The following is a 14096-nucleotide window of genomic DNA, read 5'->3' as shown; positions in this document are numbered from 1 at the left end:
GTTTTTAAATTGAATGACCCTTCGTTTTTTTTTTTTATTTCCCCTCGATTATTTTCCCCCCCAATGTTGTTGAGGGAGGCGCGATATTTCTGACAATTTTATCGACTTTTTTGTAACCCTCTGTTCAAAAAAAAAAAAAAAAAATCCGAGTAAAAATAAGGGTTCGACGATGCGTCAAACCGTAAAAATATAATCGTTAAATCGTTCGTTCTTCTTCGAAAGACACGTTGTCTGAAGAGAAGGGGTACGATCAAAGGTGGCGCGCTCGATCCATCGATCACTTTTTTTCCATCGAGACACTCTTTGGACGCTGGGCGAAATATTATACAACAAACAAACGTTCGAAGCTTCGAAAATCGATGGAAACGAACGCGGAGAAGTTAAAGGGATTACTAATGTAAAATCTGTGGACACGTTTTTTTTTCTTTTTTTCCCCTTTCTTTCTTTTACACGAGGAAATTTTTTTATTCGAAAAATAAAATAGGCGAGGAGCGGGTCGAATGTAATAATGGCATTACATCGATCAGAAGTAAGACGAGATTAAGTACGCGATATCGTATGTATCTCGTCTAAATCCGACAGATAAATCACGTTCGCTGAGAGAGATGCTGACAAACGGCGATAAGTCATCCCATTTATGGATTTCGTTAAACCTTTGTAATCAAGAAAATCATCCTCCTTTTTTTTATACGATTTCTCTTCGATGAACTCGAAACGATCCTCCCCCTTTCTTTCGTATTCATCGAATCTTCAAAGCGGAGCAAAAATAAAATCGTGATTATTTCCTCTTCGATCAGAGATACAAATTGGAATAGAAATATTGCATACGCTTTAATTCCATAAATAGAACGACGATACCTTTTTTCGAATACGACAATTAATTGATTAAAGTTCTTTTGATAGAAGAGTATGAAGTGTGAATTATTTATCTGATGATCGAAAAACGTTTCCAGCCTGAATTATATAATAGCATTACCATCGAAATGTCGTATCTGTCGTCGAAGGATAAGAATGGAACAACGTGTACGGGCGGATAAAGAGAGTTTAAACTTCTCAGAGTTTGCGGAAGAGGCGCTCTACTGTTTCCTTTGCGAATTTCGGAATATTATGTCAGCGACAAATCCAGCCTCTTAACCGCGACGCGTAAACAGTTTCTAATTAACGCTCGTTGTAGTATCAGCTTGAAACGTTGGAATAATCGCTCGTTAGGAATGCTCGTTTTCAACAGCCGAACTTGGAATAATAATACGTTTCCTGCGCAACTTGTTAACGTTGGAAAAATTGAATTTTTTCTCGCGCGAACGAGAAAGTATGTCACGGAGGAGATGGAAAAACTGGATGGATACGTTTTTAAACAAGGCTCGTAAAGATGTCTCGTACGAAGGGGAGTCGATCAACAGCTATCGCTCTTCGAAATGGCGAATAACTCGTCAGAATCGTTCCAATACTCTTTCTCTCCTACTCTTATATACGTAAAAGTTTAAAACATCTCATGTATGAAGGATTTAATAAGGACAGATGGAGCCCTTGCTTCCTCCACAAATAATCCCCCTTTTCCGAAATCCATGGCGCTTTGCTGATGAATACGTAATTGAGAATGGATATAAAGGCTTGTTATAAAAACTGCAATTGAATTCCACGAGAGGAATTCTACGAATGCGCGCACCCTCGCCCTTCCTAAATTTCAATTACGCGAATTTTTACATCAACTTCTTTTATTACCACTTTCCATTTAAAAATATTTCGTGGAAAAGATCGTGTTTCGCGGGGATCATTTCGCGTTTCATTTCTCCATATTTAGAGCGGACCGTCCAAATAATCAAGTGTCACGCCTCTCGATATGATATTACGTTTCTCGAATATCGATTTCAATATTTTAAATCCGAATGGAAAACACTGCTTCGTTATGTTTCTTTCGCGAGGAATTTCGTTTCGCTTTTACTCGTCTTAATAGCTCGAGAAAAGACAAGCTTCCGCTCGATTGAATCAACGGTCCCTCTGGAAAAAGTTTTCTCGTTTCGCCAAACTTTTTCTCTCCTTCTCTCTCTCTCTCTCTCTCTTATATCTCTCTCTCTATATATATATGTTATGGCCACGATTTTCCTTTCGTCCAACCAATCGAACACCCTATTGAACGAATATAATTTTGCAAAAGGCATGCGAAAGAGAGGGGAGGAGGATGATCGAGGAAATCGAGGCTTAAAGATTCAAAGCGAGAAACTTTCTGGAAATTCTTTATTCGACTTCTCTCGGCTTTTGACGAAAACTTAAGATCACACGAACAAGTTTTTAACCTGATGAATACCCCTCGGATCATCTCCGTGAATACCACAAATTCTTCCGACGATCTACCCGTCCAATGTTTTCTATTCCCCCGTTTGCTTCTTTTTCCGTCAAGGACAAGGAGGTTGGTTTCTCCAAAGGAAGGACACGAGCATAAATTACGCATCGATGTAATCCTACCCTTACTGATGCTTCGCCACGAGAACCTTTATGAAACGTTCCTTTGTTCGTTCCTTCCAGATTTATCGACAGAGACCTTTATTCCCGAATTTAACGCAACCCATTGTGTCTGAGAGAGAGAGAGAGAGAGAAAGATTAGAGGAAACAACATTCTGTTTTGTTTGTTCATGGTCAAAGAGTATGCTCTAAGGAGCAATTCCAATGGCGATAATTAAGAGATTTAAAGAATGCAAAGTATGACGAGATGGACTATATTTGACTTTTAATTAAGAAAATATCGCAATAATGTCGGGGGCAACAAGATGCATATTCTCATTGTCATTTATAGTTATCTCCTTGGAAACTTATCAAAGGTATTCGCCTCGTACTACTTTTTTTCCCCTCGACGAATGAAACATTCCTTGATTTTTTTTTTTCCTTTTTTCTTTTTTTTTTTTCCCCTCTCATCGGTGCAAACAGCTAGGACGAACAGAACGGAACTGACCGTCTTTTCATTTCTTCGAATCCGTTTGAGTTCCAACTTTTCAGCTAGACGCTGCTAATCAAGACGTTTAATTACGAATCTCTTGTTGCGAACGTGAATTCCCTTGGATCAATATCCACTTTTTCTAATATACTTTATTTATTATTCTTTTTTCTAATACTCAACCGATACGACAGGAATCGCGACGATAATAAAAAAAAAAAAATATCAATTAAAATTCTTCTAATTTCGTAAAATCCTCTAATCACACACTCTAATCCCCGCGTATCTCGTTACGCAAATTAGAATCTGTTGCATCCTGTGGCAATTAATGCGATCATCCAGTGCGGAAGCCTGGCTGAAAATCCGAAACTGCTTCACGGTTAAGCTGCGTTTCTAATTGTGAACACGGCACAGATCGACTACGTGACGACCACTTGTCACGTGGCAATACCTATGAAACAATCCATCCGAATCGTCCAAATTTTTCTCACTTCGAGGAGAGGAAGAAGTCTCTCTCTCTCTCTCGATCTCTCCACGATCTCTCATCTCTTTCGCGAACGGACGAATGCATCGTCGGCCACTTTCGTGAACGATGCATGCACGGACCCATATAACCCTCGTTTCTCAATGGCGGAAACATCGATCGAGAAATTTCGCGCGCGATCAATTCTCGGCATACAGAGAAATAACGCGAGGGAAATTTCGCGATTTTCGATTCGTGCTAAACGTCGTAAAAAACACCGTGTCGAGATAATGAAATCGAGCGAAATTTTTCTGTGACTCGGAGAGGATTGGAGCGCGCATTAAATCCGAGCCGAGCGTGGATAAATCGTTGCGGCATATCGACGCGTTCCCCCATTAATTTGTACGAAACGGTCCATGGAAATCTGGTTGGAGGGGATGGGTGATGGCCGTGCACGGCGCTGATATCAATTAAAGCCGGCGTACGCCGGTGAGTTGGAAAATTTGATGAAACATCGTTGGTGAACACAGAGAGTCGGAACACGAAGAAGATAGAACAGAGGCAAAGTTGAGTAGAAACGTGTTAGGAGAGAATTGTGTTTATGGAAGTATAGAAAGAGTGGAGGAGGATGTATAAATAATATACATGGTTGTATTTCGAGGAAATACGCGAAACAAGTTTTTGGAATGGGGAATAGGATAGGATCGAATCGTACGAAAACACGAAGAAATATAATTGAGCGTTTCAAGAATTGCAATTAAGAGAAGTCTATTATCTTGCGTTCGTAAATATTTATCGTTCGATAAATTCGCGCCGATATGAATGCGATTTGAAACATTGTTTCAAACAACACACGACCAGGAAGATTCTTATCTTCGATCGATATCTACGATTGGCGGTTGGTGAAGAGCCTACTCGAACACTTCTTCTGGACTTCAAGGTTGAAGTCGCCGGCTTTAAATCTAACCACGATTACTCTCATAAAGAGTACATTGCTGTGTGTACACACCCCGTTTATTGTTTGCGATGCACTTTTGCCTTTTCGATAATTAAAAGCATCAAATACCACAAATGTATTTTTATAAATCGGTCGAAGGAAATTGAAAAATACGAAAAATAAGAGGTATCGTGGGTTTATCGAATGAGGATTAATCGATGCCAGCCGAGGCCGGAAAAGAATCGAACGATTTTCAGACCGTAATACTACTCTTTTATCGGTAACAAGAAGAAGAAATCCACTGCCTTCTCCTTCCTCCTTCATCCATTCGCACCATTTTTCATTTCCTTAGGTGAATATATACCTAGTAAGACAAATGCCAGAAGAATTACGATCCGGCGACAAATTTGTTCCGACTTGTAAGGAAAATGTGTTTCGGAAGTGAAGAAAGTCTACGAAAATTTATTTATAACATCTCGGTGAAAATCTCTAGAAATAAATGACCGAAACTGGAATTTTGTCAATTCGTATATTGTTCCATTTAAAAGAATCTCCAAATTGCGCAATTTGGAAGCAGCGAGCGATTAAAAAAAAAAACACCACTTCCGGTAAAAGAATTGGCGAGGTAAACGAACCAATTGCGGGCAATAGCAATTTTCCAGGCACGCAGCCCTACTCTAGATTTGTTACGGGTGGCGGGGCGTTCTTAAACGTTCTCATCTTGTAGATTTCTAATTAAGAAACGCGTTTTCGAGCGATTCCCGTAAACAACCCAAGCATCCCGCGCGTCATGCTTAATTACCTTTGCAATTACCGTGGCAGAAAACGTTATTTTCCCCAATTGCAAATTGGGGTTGCAAAAACCCTATCGGGGTTGGCCAGTTAGCTCGAGTCGATGGAGAGCCGAGAACGTGGTACCAGCAATTTCGGGTATCTCGGTTACGAGAATTCGTGATGTTATTACTTTCCTGTCAAGCGTTTCTGCACTCTCGGATAAGGGTGCGAATTTTGCTCGGGCAGTTGCGCAGGAATTATTGGAGTCACGATTAATTCTCGCGCAGGATAAAGGGATAAAATTCGAGGAGATTGGGTCAAAGATGAGAATGGCTGACAGATTGATATTTGTTCGGACGAAAAATTCGGACGAATTTGGGGAGGAAAGAGAGTGGGGAAAAAAATATTTGATAAAAAGAAAAAGAACAAGAATGTCGCTTTGTCGCAATATTTAATTGCGACCTGTCCATCCCTCGAGAACATTTGTGAATTTTAATAAATGAAAAATTTTAATAGTTTGATAAAAATGGGGGTACACACGTAACAAATGAACGACTTTGTAGATGGTAGATTAGCGAGCAGCGTTATCACGGGCAAAGTGCATCGGCCGTTCTGTACGTAGGGGGCAAAGCTTGAATTTAGCTGATTGGACCGATGGGAACGAGATACGGATGTAATTTGTTAACGGGGCTGCGTGGAAAATAATACGACTCGATAACGAGATATGATACACAGAGCAGGAGCAGGTTAGTAAGGCCAATGACAGCGTTTCGTGTCACACTGGATTATTCCTATTTCCCACCTTTCGTCTGATTATTGTATTTTTGTCGAAATTGACTACGAAACGAGAGACAAGATGCGTTTGCGAGAAAACGCGTATGAATTAGAATAAAAAATTTGGCATGGAATTCAAAGAGTAAATATCAATCTATTGTTTGCGTATTTTAAACTGTTTACTTATCACTTATTCTCTCTCTCTCTGTCTTTTGATAAGTTGTTAACAAACGCGTTGGATTTCCTTTTTTTTATTTTTCAATCTCATTGAAAGATTTGTCGAAAATCGAAAAATATTTTTCGACGAAGTACGATGGTTTTTGATAAAATAGAGAATGTTTAATTCTCTTTATTCGTCTTTTTCTTTTTTTTTTTTTTTTATTCTCGCTGTAAGTACGATTGAACGAAATACCATGTTGATGAGCACACGTCCAGAACATTTATAAAATGTTCCCTGACGAATGAAAAGAGATGTTTTGAACAATCGGTAATAAAGCAAAACGTTTGCAAGCGTTCTTGCTATCGTGACACACAAATCCATTCTTTCCTTGTATGCTGCATATCGTTTCAAACGTGCACTTTGATATTTACCCATTTATACGAATGATTTTTAAACTTGTAAACATTATAACAAGGAAGAATTGATGCAGATTATTTCATTCATCATTAATAATTAGCCAACTTCAAAAACAACTCGTATACAAATTAAATTTTTTCATATATAATCACACGTTAAAATTCTAACAATAATTTCAATAATATTAATTTTTATCAATTTATCAAAAAGCTTATATAATTATTACCAAAAACGTTACTTTTGAATCGATACAATTAATATTATCGTGATAATATTAAAAAAGGTATGGGAAAATAGAGGGAATTTAATCGATAATTTCATATCGTTTAAATCTGAGACTTCACAATCGATGATATCTGAAATTTTACGAGCGGCCCTTAAAAAAATCTCTCCTTAGCAAAAATTTTCTAGAAGGGAGAAGTATCCTTGAAATCTTATATTCTGTGAATATAAAATCACGAGGGAAAATAGATTGACAAAATTATAGTTTGTTCAATCTATTTCAAAGCGATATGAAAAGAAGAATAATCGCAGGTGGGATTCTATTAGATCATAGTGGAGTTCTGGTGAAAGAGGTATTCTTATTAATTTATATTAAAAAAAAATTCCATTAAAAAAAACTCTAAGTTTTATTATATCGAATGAAGCTCATTGAATGCGAGAGAAAAGAATCGGACTCCTCTTAACAAAGGATTCGAGACTATTTAAAGACCGACTAGAAATGCAAATTGGTGAAACACTGACATGCAAAAGACGCAAGACGTGTAATTTTATGAGGCACATGCTGTTTAATAAAATTTAACCAGTTACGTTGTTTCCCTATAGAGATCGTTACGCGAATGTCTTTTACGAGGAGGAACCAAATTTCTCTAACAAAGACTATCGCGCTTTTAGAAAAATATTAAATTTGCAAGCTTTATGATCAAGCTTTTCCCATAAATTATTTTACCATAATTTCAAAATTTCTGTAAGGAAAGACTGTATGTAACCGAAATGACGTTCCGATTTCTATAAAATTAAAAAAAATTTCGAACGAAATTTAAAGGAAAAAACATTGCACGGATCGGGAAGTTGATGTGAAATATCAAATTGAAATCGTCGAAATGTCAATCTCGTAATTACGTTTCACATGAAATCCGTCAGATACTTCGATACTGAACACACTTTCGCGGTCGATGATACAACAATAATGTTATTGCAAAACGAATAAAAATCCATTTCGTTTTCTGAATACGCATGGGGAATCTCTCTTTTCACGAGTGATCAACCGTGTAACGTAAAGATCTACGAAAGGGAAGAGATTTATCGGTAGAAGAAAGAAAAAAATAAGTTTGTGTTGATTGAACTTTGATCTTGCACGCATGCTATTGATTGGTAGCCTAATATTGGCAAAGAAAATATAATTTACGCTCTTCTACACGATTATCAATCACATTGATAACGAAAGTAAAAGAACGAATCTAAAAATTCAGGGATTGAATTAAAGTTTCTATTAAAAAAGACGGATAAATACAAAGACAATTTTTTTTGTAAATTTTTATCGTAACAAAAAAAGTCATCTGGAAAAACAATGATACGAATGTGATGTGAATTTTTAATTAAATATATAATTGGTAATATAATAAATAATATGTTAATTATTATTATATTACAATGATATATTTAGTAGTTTTGCAATTTTGTTACTTGTTGATATTGATGTTCATCTGTCGAAGAAGAAAATTTTTCAAAGACAAGATTATAAGACACGAAAAAATTATTAATGAAATGTCACTGATATCATAACCTAGAATCACGTTTTCGAAAAATTATTAACGTTACGTACAAAATTTATCATTATATTTTCGATAACAAGAGCACGAAAAAGGAATAAACGACGGGATGATATAAATTGCATGTACTTCCGGGCCAGATTAGGTTATAAAGGGGTATTCATTTTCGTGGTACACTTTGCTATGATAGAATCTGCATCCCATTACAACGAATAGAAAGATATTTTAGACTAAGTGTAGATAATATCGAACTTCGATTTGTATTGATTGAATTTTTTTCAAGTTTCAATTTGATAGATTGACACTACGTTTCGATTTTAAAGTAGAATTCTAATTTCAAAATGATTTGATAAAATTATATAAAATGAAGAATGTTAGAACGGACATCGAGGTTAATTTTTCTTAAAAATATTACTCGTTAAACATAATCGTTCAAAATTATAAAATACTTTGCAAATACCTTTCTATACAAAAAACAACGCATAAATATGAAGACAGAACGATACTCAATTTAAAATATGAAAAGAGTGATTATGTTTATTCAATACACGTTGCATGCTTAACAGGAAATATTTTATAGAAAGATTACATATTTACATTTTTGGGCAATATCTTGAATTCCAGTTTCCAGCTGCAATTTTTTTCTCCATTACACAATTCTTCGTTCATAATAACGTTCTTCTTTTCGATTTTTTCACTGCACTAACAAAGATTCGAATGTCAATGTCACTCACGATATTCACAACACTGCAGCGAGATCATTGCGAGATTCTCTAGAGAAATCGAACTATTTCCGATAATCGATAGTCATGCGATCTGCGCGACAATTATGACTCGTGGCTAACATCAGGTAGTAAACGGTGGAAACTCGAAGTGATACGACATCGTGTTGTCTTAAATTTCAAATTGTGAAAAGTGTCTAGTTAATAAAACCGACAATCGAGTGTTTTTACTCTTACAACAAAAAAACAAACTGTGATCGATTGAAATCTCAACTATATGAATATGAATCCGCGAATGGAATCGTTGAATAGTTTCATTAAGAATCAAGTGGTTCATTGCAAGGATTCGAATGGCGAGCGATCATTACCGCTTTCATTTCAGTATATCGATTCCATTAAATTTACGATTTTTTCGTGAATGGATCAATCGCGAGTGGAACATATATATATATATATTTGAAACTATTGTATTATCGAATAATTGCATAAATGTAAAAAATTCATTTTTTTACGCGAAATAATGCGCGCGTAAAATTGTTCCGCGAGATGTCGTTACAATGCCTTTCGATCTGTTTAACGGTTTCGAATTACATGCTTCTTTTTCTCTCACGTGGATTTTGTGACCACATTGTTTTTACCAGTAATCTAGAATGATCAGTGAGGATGTGTAACCTTAGCTCGCTTCACTTGGAACTGGTTCTCACCAGTATAATTTTGAAAACGATTCTTCTTTATCTTGTGTAACGATGTTTTTAGATTAATCGTTTAATTAATTAATTAATTAATTATTTGTACCTTCATTTATAACGACAAAGAGAAACTTTTAGCAAACGAGAATTTCGAAGTTAATGATCAAATAGTTCGTGATATTAAATGTTTTTGGAATTCGAGATTATTCTCATCGACCTTTCGTTTCTCGAGAAAGCGAAAATGGTTTTTTGAATAGGATCATAGTTTCGGAACGAGCGTGAAATGGGAACGCAGGAATTCGTGATTAAAACTTTTGCGATTTAAATTTCGGTACTATAAATCGTTTTGAATTTCACACGTAATTCTATCGATGTTTTTACATAATACACAATTTCAAAACCTTAAAAAAATATTCTGTTGTTGTTTGTATTGTAAACGATAATTGTTACGTGTATTTTACGTGTATTATATAATTCACTTTGAAACATAACTCCTCATGTAAATATAAAAGAAATTTCCTGAAAAATTTTACCGAAAACACCGAACAATAATTATATACTATTTCTATACGGTCACGAATTGAAAAATATTCTATATCGAGGGCAATTTCTTTTGAATAACTGTCAAAATATATTTCTCCTAAATACGCATCCTCGCGGTTTGGCCGCGTGGATCACACTGAAGGCGCGTCGGCTCGGTAGAGGTAGCATTGCCTTACATCTAGGAGTGGGAGAAAGATAGAGAGAGGGACTGCGATGCGCGCCAAAACTTATTCGTTCGAGCTTTAAAGGATATTATTCTCCCTTCCGTCATCAAGGGTAAGTACTAAATATTATCAACTTTTGCATCGCATGCTTATTTGCTTTTGTAAATAGAACTTGAATCATTATGCATGATATCTCTTTTATACGAATAATAATTCTTTTTAATTTTTATTTGAAATACATTATGATTAATATAAAATGATCCTTGATTTATATATGATATTAATAATGCATAATGAATTGATTGTATGTTGTATATAATATTAATATTAATAGCAATTACGATGAAGCTATTTGAAATCGATATTGCATTGTGTTTCGTAGTATGTACATATTACGGACGATAATTTTGATATTTCATGATTTAGAAAGTAGCAAGTAATTGTTAATTACTTAATAAGCAATACTTCATTTTTTGTTCGATTGAAAACAACTTTTTATACACGATACTCCATTTATTTATTCAAATTTTATTATTATTATTATTTTTTTTTTTTTTGCTTATTATTTATTTCATCTTTATTTTTTGAAAATCTTTATTCATTTTCCTTTTATCACATTTTGAACGAATTTCTCCCCTTTTCAATTGTACTAATTTCAATTATCTTTAGCCTACTTCCATATCAGAGTAAAATAACTTTTTCTCGCTGAAATTAGTCAGAACTTTTTTATTTTCTATTCTTCAAATACCTCTCTGTACTCTCATAGAGATTTCAACCATTTAACAAGTGATTTCTCTCATCACAAATAATCTTTTCTCGTTAAAAATTTTAATTGTATCAAAGATAGTGAAAAAATATTGGATTTGTTTTTTCATTCGATAGATTATATTTCAACATTTTTGAGAAACTAAAGAATTCTCATCCTCATTTTCATCGATCTTTTATATTAATTCTCGTAGGGGGAAAAAAAAAAAAGCATTGAAAAATGTTATCCTTGCATCGTCGATCCCGCGTCGAATTTGTGAACTGACATCTTGGACAGGATTACGTGTGATATAAAGTTGAAGAACGATATTCATCTCTGGATAAACGAACGGTGTAACCACTAATCCGGGCTATCAAAAAAAAATTTTTTCCACCACCAAACAGTGGTAAATTTCGATCTTTTCTTTTCGACGAATTTTAGAATTATCGCGATTCGTGATACTCCGGTGAAAATACGAGGAATTGCGAACAGGATGAAATACCGCGGATGAAATACACCGCGTTACCTTCAAATAAAAAAAGGATTACATTAGGGAAACGCCGCGGTTCGAATCGAACTTGGCTGTTACGCGAGATTTTATCTGAAACTTTTTTACTTTCCTTCTGAAACTCTTTCTCTTTCATTAAATACAAGGGGAGGAAAAAAGGACGTGGAAATTCATTTTTAGAATAAAAGATACGAGCCGAAGAAGAAATTCTTGCAATAAAATTTTATTAATAGAAATAATTTCAATTAAAAATAATGGTAATTCACAAATTCAGGTTGTATTTTAATAGACGATTTCACTTGGTGATCGTTTTTTTTTTCTTTTTTTATATATGCATGACACACTTGTTAACAAATTTTTCTCAACTAAAGAGTCTTTGTTTTCTATTTAATCGTTCTCTTTATCTCGATCTTTCTTTTCCTCGCAAATGTTTCCTCGTTTTCTTAACATCTTTTCAAAATCGACTTTTCGAAATGAAAAGAATACAAACGTTGATGCACGATGTTGATACAAGAATCTATTTTCCATTTTCGACTTCATATTAAATATCATTTCGTATTAACATATTGTTTCTATACGATGATAAAAAAAATATAATCATTGAATGACTACGAATGATCCATCGATCTCGACTTTCTTGAAAATAACAAGCGCAAAGATTTGGCATTCGAGCTTTATTAAACGTGAAAATAAATCCCTGCTAGAATTCGAATGCGTTTCGATTGAAACACAACTCATTATTCGCATCAATAATTTTTCATATTAATCTTTCATTGATAATTATATCGTATACGTGTATATACGTTACAAAGTGTATGGTTGTAAAAGTTCCTGTCTCTATCTTTTTTTTTTTTTTCTTTAGGAAACGAACTTAAATCCTCGAAATTCTTTTTTACCGTTTCAACATGGGATAAATGTTTAATCGAAGAATTTTAACTGGTGCAATAAAATGAAACAGCAAATGGAAGAATGATTGTAATATATTATTTTTGAATATATCAATCCCAATATGATACAATGATATGATATTCTTCTGTATCGCTTATATTAAAATTTTACCACGAATTAAATATGCTTTTAAAATTTAAGAGGATGATATTTTTGTTTTCAAATCTCTTAAATAATATAAAAATTGCGTACACATTCGGAAACTTTATATTTTATTATAAAAGAGGAAATTTTTATCCGTTATTTGAACAGTTTTAAAATATTTCGAATAAAAATCATGATGAATAAATAAATAAAACGAAAACGCGATATAATATATACTATATGTATAAAAAATTAATACATATTTTTATATGACAAACAACAAACCCAGAGATTTAAACTAATTTTTTTTTTTTTTTTTTTCATATTCCACTCTGTTAATCGAATTCGTGAACGCGTTCAATTTATAAATTGGAAAATTATATTGCAACAAGAAGGATGCATTTCCCTCGTTGATCGTGTTTGTTTTTAAAAATACACGACACGCAAAACTGCGTGCACCTCCGGCCACGCCACCACGTTTCTCGAATTCGAATTCCACGCGAACGTTAAACAAAACGGAATCGAATCTCGATACAGCCGAGTGAAAAAGGATCATTCTAATCCATCCACCGTGGAATTATCGTGCTCGTTTTCCGTCAAACTTGAAAACTTCCGTAGTTAATCTGAAACGAAACACGAACGTCCATCCCGCGCCTCCCGATGTAATTGAAACTGTCCAAACTTCTGTGAGACAAGTTTCAAAGATTTCTTTCCTTCCCTTTCTTTTTTTTCTTTTTTTTATTTTAAGATCGAAAGTTCAAGCAGAAATACTCGAATAAAAGGCATTACTAAAAGACAAAAATCGAAACATGTTTTTTTTAATTCAAACTTATTTTTTGTATTAATTTATCATCGTTTCGATTCATTTTTATGGAAAAATAATGGATTATCGCGAAAAATTTCACGGGAAAATTAAATGAAATTTAATCCTTTCACGTAAACTTTTAAGAAAAATTTATCCTGCTTCTTCATTTGAATCACTTCTTATCGTGATTGCTATTATCCTCCTAAATTTTCTTTCGTGCAGGAAATTAGAATGATTGTATTTTTTTCATTAAAAAAAAAAAAGAAAAAAAAACCGGAGGCCTCTAATCGTAATAAGGGAACGTTTTTTTAATCAGAAAAAAATTTCTCCTTTTTTCCATACTAATAATAATAAATCTTTACAATTTTGCTCCTGAAAGCGTGGAATTGTTCTACAATTAAAAAAGAAATAATCCATGAACTCTTTTTACCAGATGAATTGTACAATTTTTTGCATCCCCGTCTTATTTAGAGGCCATAAATTTTCCATTCTTATTTCTTTTTTCTTTTTCTCCCTCGTAGCATATTTTTCTTTCTTATTCGAAACCCTTGCGAGGGATGAATCCTTCAGTTCAGTTCAAACAGATGCATCGAGTTTACCAGCTTTCAATTTAGACTTTCGAATCCACAAATTTTCAAACATGCCGACCTCCGCACAGTTTT

At 34.2% G+C, this 14096-nt stretch overlaps 1 protein-coding gene across 4 annotated transcripts in view; it reads right to left on the bottom strand.

Moving 5' to 3' along the window:
- 5-HT2A (5-hydroxytryptamine receptor 2A) overlaps positions 1-10292 on the bottom strand; it is a 31904-nt gene extending 21612 nt beyond the window's left edge. For all 4 annotated transcript variants that reach the window (XM_086904158.1, XM_086904286.1, XM_086904244.1 and 1 more), the window contains exon 1: positions 8824-10292. The gene's annotated coding sequence lies outside the window, so the exon portion shown is untranslated. The remainder of the gene's footprint in view (positions 1-8823) is intronic.
- Positions 10293-14096: the final 3804 nt, after the last annotated feature.

This window comes from Apis florea, unplaced genomic scaffold, assembly GCF_048593485.1.
Source record: "Apis florea isolate Af1SG1 unplaced genomic scaffold, ASM4859348v1 contig_1615_pilon, whole genome shotgun sequence".
NCBI classification, from domain to species: Eukaryota; Metazoa; Arthropoda; class Insecta; order Hymenoptera; family Apidae; genus Apis; species Apis florea.
This window is presented reverse-complemented; position numbering and strand designations above follow the sequence as displayed.